This window comes from Daktulosphaira vitifoliae, unplaced genomic scaffold, assembly GCF_025091365.1.
Source record: "Daktulosphaira vitifoliae isolate Bord-2020 unplaced genomic scaffold, ASM2509136v1 Scaffold_1, whole genome shotgun sequence".
Taxonomy (NCBI): Eukaryota; Metazoa; Arthropoda; class Insecta; order Hemiptera; family Phylloxeridae; genus Daktulosphaira; species Daktulosphaira vitifoliae.
The window spans coordinates 59,365,972-59,378,383 of record NW_026099572.1 but is presented as its reverse complement, the minus strand read 5'-3'; the positions used below and the strand labels follow the sequence as shown (position 1 = coordinate 59,378,383).

Here is a 12,412-nt window from a genome sequence, read left to right as displayed (position 1 = left end):
TTTGCACCCCCCCTGTATAAAGGGAAAATGTCCGATTTAAAAAAAAAGGACGTCGAATGAAAGAAGTTTATATAAAGTATTTATTGTTGAAAAATAGAATTGATTCATGCATTTTTTAAAAAGTTATAGCATCATAATGTTAAAAAATGTAAAATTTAATATCAAGAATTTTTTCAAAAAAACAGCATATTTTTGCATACGGTAGTCATTTTCACCATGAAGACAAGTCCAGAGGTCAAATTTTTTTTTTTCAAATTAAAGTATATTACATTAGCTTTAATTTAAGGTATATATAAAATTGTCAGTCTTTCCGGAACATTTTCAAAAGTTAAGTTGAAAAAGTTAATTTTTTGTAAAAAAGTTACCATTTTGAAACCCCATCCTTTGGGCTGTTAAAGGGTCAAATGTTCACAAAAATATATAAAATGATAGGTAATTATCTAAGGTATCTATAAAAAAAAAAATTATATTGATTCGGTCATTTTTAAAAAAGTTATGGCAATTTTAAGTAAAAAAAAATGAAAAAATATCGAAAATTAGCGATTTTTAAATTTGTAATTTTTTGGGGGATTTCCCCCGTTTACGAGGAACGAGGGATTTTTTTTCAATTTTTGAGGGTAATGTCTTCAACTAGATACGATTTGTGATCTTTTGACATATTTTTCATCAAAATTGGTTCAGTGAGAGCTGAGATTGAGAGTATACAGACACAAAAAAAAAAAAAAACACATCATAGTAAAATTAATACCTTCTCAGCTTCGTATTGAAGCTAATACAATAGTCATATTATATCTATATAATATGTTATAATTTGTTATCACAATATACCGTCTATTATGAATATAGCTACCGTTTCGAACGTCTGATGTCGTTCGCTCCCGCCAATTATGAACTAAGATAGTACTATCAACGCTAAAACAGCTGCAAACTCTAGCAGCGACATTATCACATAGATAATAATATATTGGCACGATTAAAGATATAATACCTATTTTACCTTTAATTGCGTATATTAGTAAGTTCGTCATCAATGTAATGATAATAATATAATTGTAAATTATCATTATAATTTATCAAATGATGAAACATCTTATTTTTGTATAAAAATAACATTTTTAAAATAATAGGCACCAGAAATTTTGGTATGGGCAGTTGCCCACCCTGCCCATACGCTAGAACCGCCACTGATAGCTACTCAACTTTTATATGTTTGTTTATGATGGTTTATTAAGACATCTGTACTTCATTTTTTTCCAGTAAATTTGTCANAATATATGATTGTTACAATTATCTGCATAGAAGATATTATTGCTAATAGCACTATTGGTGAATTAATGCAAATCAATCATACAGTAACTGCTAGTAGTAAAGAAGTTGCTCATAGAGTATGGATAAACTTTTATGAACTAGAATAGGAAAAGTTATCCCCTCATGAAGAAGTACCCGACGACTGGTATCACTAGACACTTATTGGGATTATGCACTTTATTTTTATTTATGCACATTATAGAGTTTTAAATTGGAAATTCAGAGAACCGGAAGGTCAATAGAACGCAATTACCTTTAGTTGAGGCATTAGTTTTAACTTTCCATAAATCACAGGTGCAACAACATGAAAATGTTCGTTTTAATATATGCAACATTAAAATATACTTAAATATTCTAAAAAATATTTGCTATGTAATATTCTTTATATAGGATGCAGTAGAACAACATCATCCAAGGTATTATTATAGACTATTTTCCATTTAATCTACCTAAACCATTTGCAAAAGTCAATGCTGACATAGCTAGACTATGCTTTGAAATTAAATCTAAATTTTCATTTTTGACATGAGACATTTGAGTACATATGTTAATAATTATAGCATGTACTCCGTAGCGATATATACGTGTTCTATTGTTCTCTGTTATTTTCTTTTTTTCTAACCTTAATAATTGTGCTATTATCTCAAAATTAATACCCGTTTTGTTACACTGATGCTTTATCTACCGTCTTTTGGAATTTGCTGATTGTTCCAAATCTTTCACTGACTACAATTTGGTAATCTTAATATACTTATTACTAACATCAAATCATAATAACTATCAATTATCTCTCGGAACTCCACGGTCTTTCTGGCGGTTGTTCCTATCTTATCTCATTCAATGTCTATGCCCATAAAACCGCTATCGGTTAATTCACAAATTAAATCAAAACAAACAACCAAAAATAAAATAATTCAAATATTAACACTGCGAATTGCATACAGAGCGTTTCTAATTTATCAAACACTTCTAACGATGTTTTTTCGGATGATGAAACTCTTTCGGGTTTTCAAACAGTGAAAAATAACTATAAACGCAACCTTTCGTCATTCAGTTCTACTGAAAAATCCGAAATAAAGAAATCCAAACCCATCTTTGTAAGCACCAACAGGTTCAACTTGCTACATTTTCATGATATAGAAAAATCTATTGAACGAATGATACATCAAATTTGACGCGTNCTATTGAACGAATGATACATCAAATTTGACGCGTATCCAAAGTACGGTTGAGCGCGCACCACAAGTAAAAGATATACCGGGCGATAAGTTAAATAACAATATATATATATATATATAAATATACACCACAAGTCGTAGCGATAATACAGGGTATCTATAGGTATAACAATACGCCTGTCTATATTTAATTATTCAAATTACACTGTTATACACGTTATGTTTCTATATGTTCCTTGTCGGTTCGACACAAGTTAATCGTAATAAGTATCACTAATATAATCACAATTAGAAAGGAATCAAACACTGCAACCAGTATGGTTTACGTCGGAAACGCACAGAAAACCACACACCAGATGAGGTGTACGTCGAAAACGGAACAGAACGCAATATCGGTAATCCATATTCGGTGGCAGCCTTATCTCAGTGTCAAGGGCGGGGTGACGACCGATGACAACCGATTGTCATATTAATAGCTGGACGGCTGATATCGAGAGAGACACGGGTGAGCGCCAGCCTAGAGCAAAAGGCGGTGCCGTGTCAAATTTAAATCCTAATAATAAATTCAAATAAAACATACCCCGCCACTTCCTCCAATATTCATTCATCATGTTGCTGATTTGATTGAATTGCGAAATCAATTAATAAAACTGATCGATTCTCAAAACTTTAGATTTAAATCATCTGCTAATAACCTAAAAATTAACACTACTAACTCTGACTTGTACAGAAAAGTCATTAACTATTTAAAAACAAGTGATGCAGAATATCACACATATCAAGCCCGTGAACAAAAAGCCTTTCGTATCGTTATACGTAACTTGCATCCCTCTACACCAACTACTGAAGTTGGCGCTGCCATCAAAGAGATCGGCTACTCTGTCCGCCAAGTTACAAATATTACTCATAAAAATACCAAATATTCCAACCCTTCCAATATTTTTTGTGGATATTGAACCCACCCAAATCAACAATGAATTATTCAAATTAACTTAGCTGCTCCATACCAAAATAAAGATAGAAGAGCCTCACAAACGTCGTGAAATTATTCAATGTTCCAATTGTCAAGAATACGGTCATTCAAAAGGATATTGTGCTCATCCTCCTAGATGTGTTCGTTGCGCAGACTTCCATACCACTTCACAGTGTACTAAATCAAAAGATACCCCTCTTACTTGTGTTCTTTGTAAAGGAAACCACACAGAAAACTACCGTGGTTGCTCAGTACACAAAAACTTACAATGGTTAAATCTTAAATCTAACAAACCCCTTAAAAATATTAACATTATTGTAAAAAATCAGGAGTTGCAATCCAGTGATGGGACTTATTTCACCACACCCAACATCTCAGACAATAAAATCTTTCCTAATCTTACTCAAAATACCCAAATCCTTAGTTTTTCAAGTAAAATCGATTCTCAAACAAAATCACCAGAAAATTCATCTAACAACCAATTATTCTCTTTCTTAGTAGAGTTCAAACAACTCACATAATCCTTAATTCAATTACTTACTACTGTAATCAACAAATTAATTCCAAAATAATGACAAATAATCAAACTAATAATAAGTCTCTTAATATCATTTTTAGAATGCTAACGGTCTTAAACAAAAAGAATCCGAATTTTTAAACTTTCTTATAGATAATTAAATTGATATAGCTCTAATCTCTGAAACACACTACACAGATTACTCCAAACATTTTTTTCCTGGTTACAATATTTACAAAACACACCACCCAGATGGTACGGTACATGCGGGTTTTGTAATTCTTATCTCATCCTTAATACAACACCACCTTCTACCAAGTGTACTATTACACACTGTCACAGCAACAAATATCTCAATTTCAATAAATCATACTCCTATAATTATTTCAGCAATATACTGTCCTGCTCGACCAAACATATATCAGCCCCACTCGAGCAGCTTATTTTTTCATTAGGACGCAAGTTCATCGCTGGGGAAAATTTTAATGCCAAGCACCCATTTTGGGGTATTTGCGTTGAAAACCCTAGAGGGAGGCTATTTTACAATTCTATTCTTTCTTAAGGTTTTTCAACTATTTCACCTCCTGGTCCTACTTACTGGCCAACTCATAGGAATAGACTACCTGACTTACTTGATTTTTTTATATCATCAATACTGGATCATATAAATCACTCTATTCATAATATATATGATCTGTCATCTGATCATTCACCCGTTTTGCTAAAGATTGAAGAACTTCGAACAAAATCTCCTTCACAACCATCCCTTTCTAAAGGTCCTGTAAATTGGATTCAATTTTCCTAAGCCTTAGAAAATAGTACAAACTTAAAAATCCCTCTAAAGTCTTGCGACGAAATTGACTCCGCAGCCCAAAAATTAGTCAGCTCAATTCAATCAGCTTTATTTGAGTGTTCTTATGCTTCCACTCAAAATTAAAATCTTTTCTTTTACCTTCCAATATAAAAATACTAATTACTGAAAAACCCACCCGTTGGCAAAGAACTAGACTTCCCTCAGACAAGTCTACTTTCAATAATCTATCTAACTTCTTAAAAAAATTAATTAAAAAATTTAACAACAACCTCTTTGACACAAAATTCAAATCCCTCAACTCTCAGGACGGTTCATTATAGAAAACCACTAAAAATATGCTTAAACTGAAAGATTTTTCATGACCTATTAAAAAAATAAATGGATCGCTTGCCTTATCTGATCTTGACAAATCCAATCTTTTTGGAGAACACTTTTCGAATATTTTCATACCTCACTATTATTCCTAGCAATTCTCAATTTATCAAAATAAATAATTCTTTAGATTATTCACTACCTATGTCTCTCCCTACTAAATATGTCTCTCCAAATGAAATTATAAATGTGATTCATAAATTAAAGTCCAATAAATCACCTGGGCATGACTTGATATCAAAGAAGATTTTAAAACATCTCCTTAAAAAAGCAATTATTTTAATAACTTTCATTTTTAGCACCATGTTAAGACTTTCGTAGTTCCCTACCATCTGGAAACAATCCATTATTATTCTTATTCTCAAACCGGGAAAACCCCCGATATAGCCACCTCATATAGACCAATTAGTCGGCTTCCAGTGCTTGGTAAGCTATTTGAGAAAATCATTTTGAAAAGATTAATACCTATCTTAGAATCACATAAAGTAATACCCAACGCTTAATTCGGGTTCCGTTCAAATCATTCCACTATACAACAAATATACAGGCTAGTCTGTATAATCTCATCATCCTTTGAAAATAAAGAATATTAATCGGGAGGCTTTCTTGATGTGGCTCAGGCCTTTGATAGGGTTTGGCACCCTGGCTTACTCTATAAAATTAAATCATTCCTCCCTGCACAACTATACCTACTGATTCGCTCATACCTAGAAAATAGAACCTTTAAAGTTCGTTACGATAATTCTTACTCCTTTCTTTTTACCATCCTAGCAGGAGTTTCGCAAGGTAGTGACCTCCCCCCCGATTTATACAATATTTTCACTTCAGACTTCACCTAAACTCAAAACACCTCCATGGCTACCTACGCTGATGATACAGCCATTTTATCTTCCAATAAAGACCCAATCGCAGTTTATAATGCTCTTCAACTCCACCTCGACTATATAGATAAGTGGTCCACAAATTGGAAAATTAAAATCAATGAAGACAAATCAGTAAATGTTTCTTTCACTCTCAATAAAAAAAATATGCCTATTTGAAATATTCTCTCCTTCCAAGGAGTTCCCTTCTTCAACTCAAGTCAATTTTCTTAGTATTACCTTTGATAAAAGATTAACCTAGGGTCCTCATCTCAAATCCAAAAGAAACCTATTAAACATTAGATCTCACTTATTACGTCCTGTATTAAAATCAAATCTTCCTATACATAACAAAATAATCATTTATATGTTAATGTTAAGACTAATTTGGTCTTATGGAGCCCAAATATGGAGTTGTGCCAAAACATTACAGCTTAAAACAATTGAAGCTTTCCAAGCGATTTCCCTTCGTACAATCACGTCCGCTCCTTGGTATGTCTCCAATCTTACCCTACATAAAGATTTAAACATTGAACCAGTCGATATTATTCCAAAATCTACATGCTACATGTTCTGCTAGTTCCATATTAATATCTTGATTAAGATAAAGTATGTCGAATGAAAAAGGGATTATTAAGAAATATTATTTCTCATAAAAAAATTGTGTTGATTCATACACTTTTCAATAAGTTATAGCATTATTAAGTTAAAAATGTAAAAAATAAAATCGAGAATTTTCACATATTAATAGCATTCGGTAGCCATTTTCACCGCGAAGACAAAATAAAGTCCGACTTTTTTTTTTGCATAATAAAGTAAATTACATTAGCTTTAATTTAAGATATATATAAAAGTGTCAGTATTTCCGGAACACTTTCAAAATTTAAGTTGAATAAGTTAATTTTTTGTAAAAAAGTTGTCATTTTAAATCCCCCCCTGTGGGCAGGTCTAGGGTCAAATTTATAAAAAAAATTATACCAAATGATAGGTAAAAACATCATGCATCTAAAAGAAAAAAATTATATTGATTTGTTCATTTTTGAAAAAGTTGTGGCAGTTTTAAGTAAAAAAAAATTTAAAATTTTCGAAAATTAGCGATTTTTAAATTTGTAATTTTTTTGGAGGTTTTCCTCATTTAAGGGGAACGAGGGAAATTTTTCAATTTTTGAGGGNAGCGATTTTTAAATTTGTAATTTTTTTGGAGGTTTTCCTCATTTAAGGGGAACGAGGGAAATTTTTCAATTTTCGAGGGTAATGTTTTTGACTAGATTCGATTTGTGATATTTTGACGTATCATTGAAAGAAATCGGTTCGGTGAGAGCTGAGAAAAAGTGAAAACAGACACACAAAAAAAAAAACGCATCATAATAAAATTAATACCTTCTCAGCTTCGCATTGAAGCTAAAAAAAAAATATAGCATAGTTTCTATAGCATAATTGTTTTCTTATATTTAATCATTGAAAGAAAATTATATGTCGCCCAAAATAGTTTATTTGGGTATCATTTAAACATGTAAAATAAAAAGCAAAGTTAAAATAAGCAATTTTTATATAAAAATAAAAGAAAGGTTTTTTCAATCAATTTAAAATGGCAAAAGGTGAGGTAGGGCTATTTCTATTATTATCACTAAACATTTTTCGACCTCACTCGTCCTCCCACCATAACATAAAAATATTAATAATTTCTTAAACAAAATGTATACACATTTGTTTACTTTCATAGGCTCGGGTAGCGCAAGTTCTGAAGGTAAAGTTTTTAATTAATATTTAAATAATAGAATAAGTTCTATTTCTATAATTTTTCTCAACACAAATTAACGTTTAATATTGCATAAAAAGCAAGTAACAAAAAAAAATAATTTTTACAGATTTTAAAATGTTTCAGTGAACTAATAACAAAGTATATTATATTTATAATACATTCATTGATTTCTTGAAGTTCCAAAAATCCTAAATCATTTGCCACTAAAACTCATCTCATTATATATATTTTTTCTATTTAAACGTTCATGTTTTAGAATATCATTAAAAGAACAATCTTTTTTATTTTTTTTGCAAATTACATATGACTTAATTATTTTGGATATAATTTGGTCCAAATTATCGGCATTCCTTTTTACTATTATAAAATAAATAAATTTTCTCTAAGCATTCGAATACAAATATAGGAAACCTCAAAGTAATAAAAATTGCTAAGGATATATAATGAATAAATGTATGTATTTTAAATATAAATATTTATTTAGCAGTATAAAATAAAAAACAATTATTTTATAATTAGGTGATGGTGATGATAGCAGTTTATCAAGTGGTACACAAAAAATTAGTTAATATTATAGCATAATATAGTATTTTAACATTGTTTTGTCTCTTAAAACAAAGGTTTTTAGAGACAATTTAGGATAATAAATTATACATGATTATATTTAATCAGGTTTTTAACTTAAGACACATTTATTATTATTATTTTTATAATTGAATACGCTTGGAAAATGTTTTATCTCTATACGATCGTGCTTCATATAAGAATCTTTTTGTAAATTCTAATAAAAATAATAAATAAATATTAATAAGTCAATAATATTAAAAAAAATAATTTTTTAGATAATTCTCAAGATGTGGATTTCATTTCATTAATAAAAAACGCTCTAGGTAATTAACATTTGTTATTATGGATATACAAATAATAAGTTTCATGTACTCATAAATTTGAACACTTTTAAATATATAAAATAAAATAATAAATTTACTACATTTAGGTGTAGTTGATGATAATAGTGGTAAGCAAAAATTACTAACATTCAGTTTAATGTGAATAAATAGTTACAATTTTAAATAATCATGACTTTTAAAATATTGATAATAATTATTAATATTGTATAATAAACAAAAATTAAATAATAGGAAGGATAATTTCAACGAAATCTTCGTTTTTTAAAATCAAATTTACACTAAGAGTTCGAATAAAAATATAGGAAACCTCAAAGTAATGTAATAAACCAAAAATAAAATAAATAATAAAAAGGCTTGACAAGGATAATGAAATATTAGGAAGTTAAATAATTTTTTTATTATTTATATAATTTTATTTAATTTTTTTTATTAATGGTTTATTACGCAATAAATTGTTGTCAGTTCGAAAGCATAGGTTAAATTGTACTTATCCTACGTCCTATGTAATGTAATAATATTTTAAACAATCCAACGTCGATTCTGGTATTAAATGCATTACGTATGATTTACACTACATATAATATAGTCAATATAATTACTTATGAAAACCATTTTATTACCGAAAGAACTGGTTTAAACGGTAAAAAATATCTTTTTTATGGTCACCAGTGGTAGTCTAGCTATCTCTAGCATAATCTTGGAAGTTGAGGATTTTTAATCTAATTGGTTAATTATAATGGGGGCCCTGCGTGTAGGCTTTACTTATAAATCTAATTATATAATTGATAATAATTATTGTGATGGTATTTTTCATTTAATAGATTTAACTTTTGATTGTTCCTTATGATAGTCATTTTGAAAAGAATTCTTTAATCGACTGATGTCATATACGTTGTTCTTAAAAAATTTCTGAGAAAAATTAGCAAAATTGTATGTAGTTACCTTTAACTATCCATAATGCCTTCTAATCATTAAAACATGGATATTTTTAGAATAAAAAAACCCAGCACAGTGGTGACGTGGCATAGTTAATTCAAGTATAATGATATCTGACAGTGATTAAAATCACTATCAAAAATAAACGCTTCGATGCAAATCTTTAGATAGTGTTTAATTTAAAAAAAATTGGTGTTTTATTCAAAAGCTACTTGATCTGCTGGTTCCTTATTAATATCCTGATTAAGATAAAGTATGTCGAATGAAAAAGGGTTTATTAAAAAATATTATTATATCTCATAAAAAAATTGTGTGGTGGATCCATAAACTTTTCAATAAGTTATAGCATTATAAAGTTAAATATAATATAAATAATAAAATCGAAAATTTTCACACAAAAATAGCATTTGGTAGCCGTTTTCACCACGAAGACAAGTCCAAAGGTCAAATTTTTTTTTTTCAAATTAAAGTTTATTACATTAGCTTTAATTTAAGATATATATAAAAGTGTCAGACCTTCCGGAACATTTTCAAAAGTTATGTTGAAAAAGTAAATTTGTTGTAAAAAAGTTGTCATTTTAAATCCCCCCCTGTGGGCAGGTCTAGGGTCAAATTTATAAAAAAAATTATACCAAATGATAGGTAAAAACATCATGCATCTAAAAGAAAAAAATTATATTGATTTGTTCATTTTTGAAAAAGTTGTGGCAGTTTTAAGTAAAAAAAAATTTAAAATTTTCGAAAATTAGCGATTTTTAAATTTGTAATTTTTTTGGAGGTTTTCCTCATTTAAGGGGAACGAGGGAAATTTTTCAATTTTCGAGGGTAATGTTTTTGACTAGATTCGATTTGTGATATTTTGACGTATCATTGAAAGAAATCGGTTCGGTGAGAGCTGAGAAAAAGTGAAAACAGACACACAAAAAAAAAAACGCATCATAATAAAATTAATACCTTCTCAGCTTCGCATTGAAGCTAAAAAAAAAATATAGCATAGTTTCTATAGCATAATTGTTTTCTTATATTTAATCATTGAAAGAAAATTATATGTCGCCCAAAATAGTTTATTTGGGTATCATTTAAACATGTAAAATAAAAAGCAAAGTTAAAATAAGCAATTTTTATATAACAATAAAAGAAAGGTTTTTTCAATCAATTTAAAATGGCAAAAGGTGAGGTAGGGCTATTTCTATTATTATCACTAAACATTTTTCGACCTCACTCGTCCTCCCACCATAACATAAAAATATTAATAATTTCTTAAACAAAATGTATACACATTTGTTTACTTTCATAGGCTCGGGTAGCGCAAGTTCTGAAGGTAAAGTTTTTAATTAATATTTAAATAATAGAATAAGTTCTATTTCTATAATTTTTCTCAACACAAATTAACGTTTAATATTGCATAAAAAGCAAGTAACAAAAAAAAATAATTTTTACAGATTTTAAAATGTTTCAGTGATCTAATAACAAAGTATATTATATTTATAATACATTCATTGATTTCTTGAAGTTCCAAAAATCCTAAATCATTTGCCAATAAAACTCATCTCATTATATATATTTTGAAAAAAATATACCAAATGATAAATAAAGACATCGAACATCTTTATAAAAAAAAATTATATTGATATGTTCATTTTTGAAAAAGTTAGAGCATTATTATGTTAAAAATATAAAAAAAAATTATTTTACAAAAATCGTAATTTTTTATTAACTTTGATGTCAACTTTCACCACGAAAACAAGTCCAAAGGTCAAATTTTTTTTTTCAAATTAAAGTATATTACATAAGCTTCAATTTAAGATATATATATAAGTGTCAGACTTTCCGGAACATTTTCAAAAGTTAAGTTGAAAAAGTTAATTTTTGGTGAAAAAGTTGTCTTTTTAAATCCCCCCCTGTGGGCAGATAAAGGGTTAAATTTACAAAAAAAATATATAAAATGATAGGTATAGATATCAAAAATCTATATAAAAACTTTCAAAAGTTAAGTTGAAAAAGTTCTACTTTCTATATGCATTTTTTATATTTGAAGCCCCCCCATATATAGGGAAATAGTCTGATTTGAAAAAATAGTATATCCAATGAAAGATGTATATAAGTACTACTTCTCATGAAAAAATTGTATTGATCCATACATTTTTTAAAAAGTTATAGCACTTAAAGTAAAAAATGTAAATTATAAAATCGAAAATTTTCACACAAAAATAGCATTCGGTAGCCGTTTTCACCACGAAGACAAGTCCAGTGGTCAAATTTTTTTTTTTCAAATTAAAGTACATTACATTTGCTTTAATCTAATATATATATAAAAGTGTTAGACCTTCCGGAACATTTTCAAAAGTTAAGTCGAAAACAGTAAATTTTTTGTGAAAAAGTTGTCATTTTAAATCCCCCCCTGTGGGCAGAAAAAAGGTCAAATTATAAAAAAAAGGTAAAGGCTTAAATTTATAAAAAAATATATACCAAATGATAGGTAAAAACATCATGCATCTAAAAGAAAAAAATTATATTGATATGTTCATTTTTGAAAAAGTTACAGCAGTTTTTAGTAAAAAAAATTGAAAAAATTTCGAAAATTAGCGATTTTTAAATTTGTAATTTTTTTGGAGGTTTCCACCATTTACGGGGAACAAGGGAAATTTTTTCAATTTTGAAGGGTAATGTCTTCGATTAGATACGATTTGTGATCTTTTGAAAGAAATCCGTTCGGTGAGAGCTGAGAAAAAGTGGTAACAGACACAAAAAAAAACACATCTTAGTAAAATTAATATCTTC

The 12,412-nt window shown here is 28.6% G+C and overlaps 1 long non-coding RNA gene across 1 annotated transcript in view; it reads left to right on the top strand.

Moving 5' to 3' along the window:
• The window catches only part of LOC126909308 (uncharacterized), a 200,797-nt gene extending 200,392 nt beyond the window's left edge, over positions 1-405 (top strand). Inside the window, exon 2 of the long non-coding RNA XR_007705004.1 lies at positions 235-405. This is a non-coding gene — a long non-coding RNA (uncharacterized LOC126909308). The remainder of the gene's footprint in view (positions 1-234) is intronic.
• The last annotated feature ends 12,007 nt before the right edge of the window (positions 406-12,412 follow it).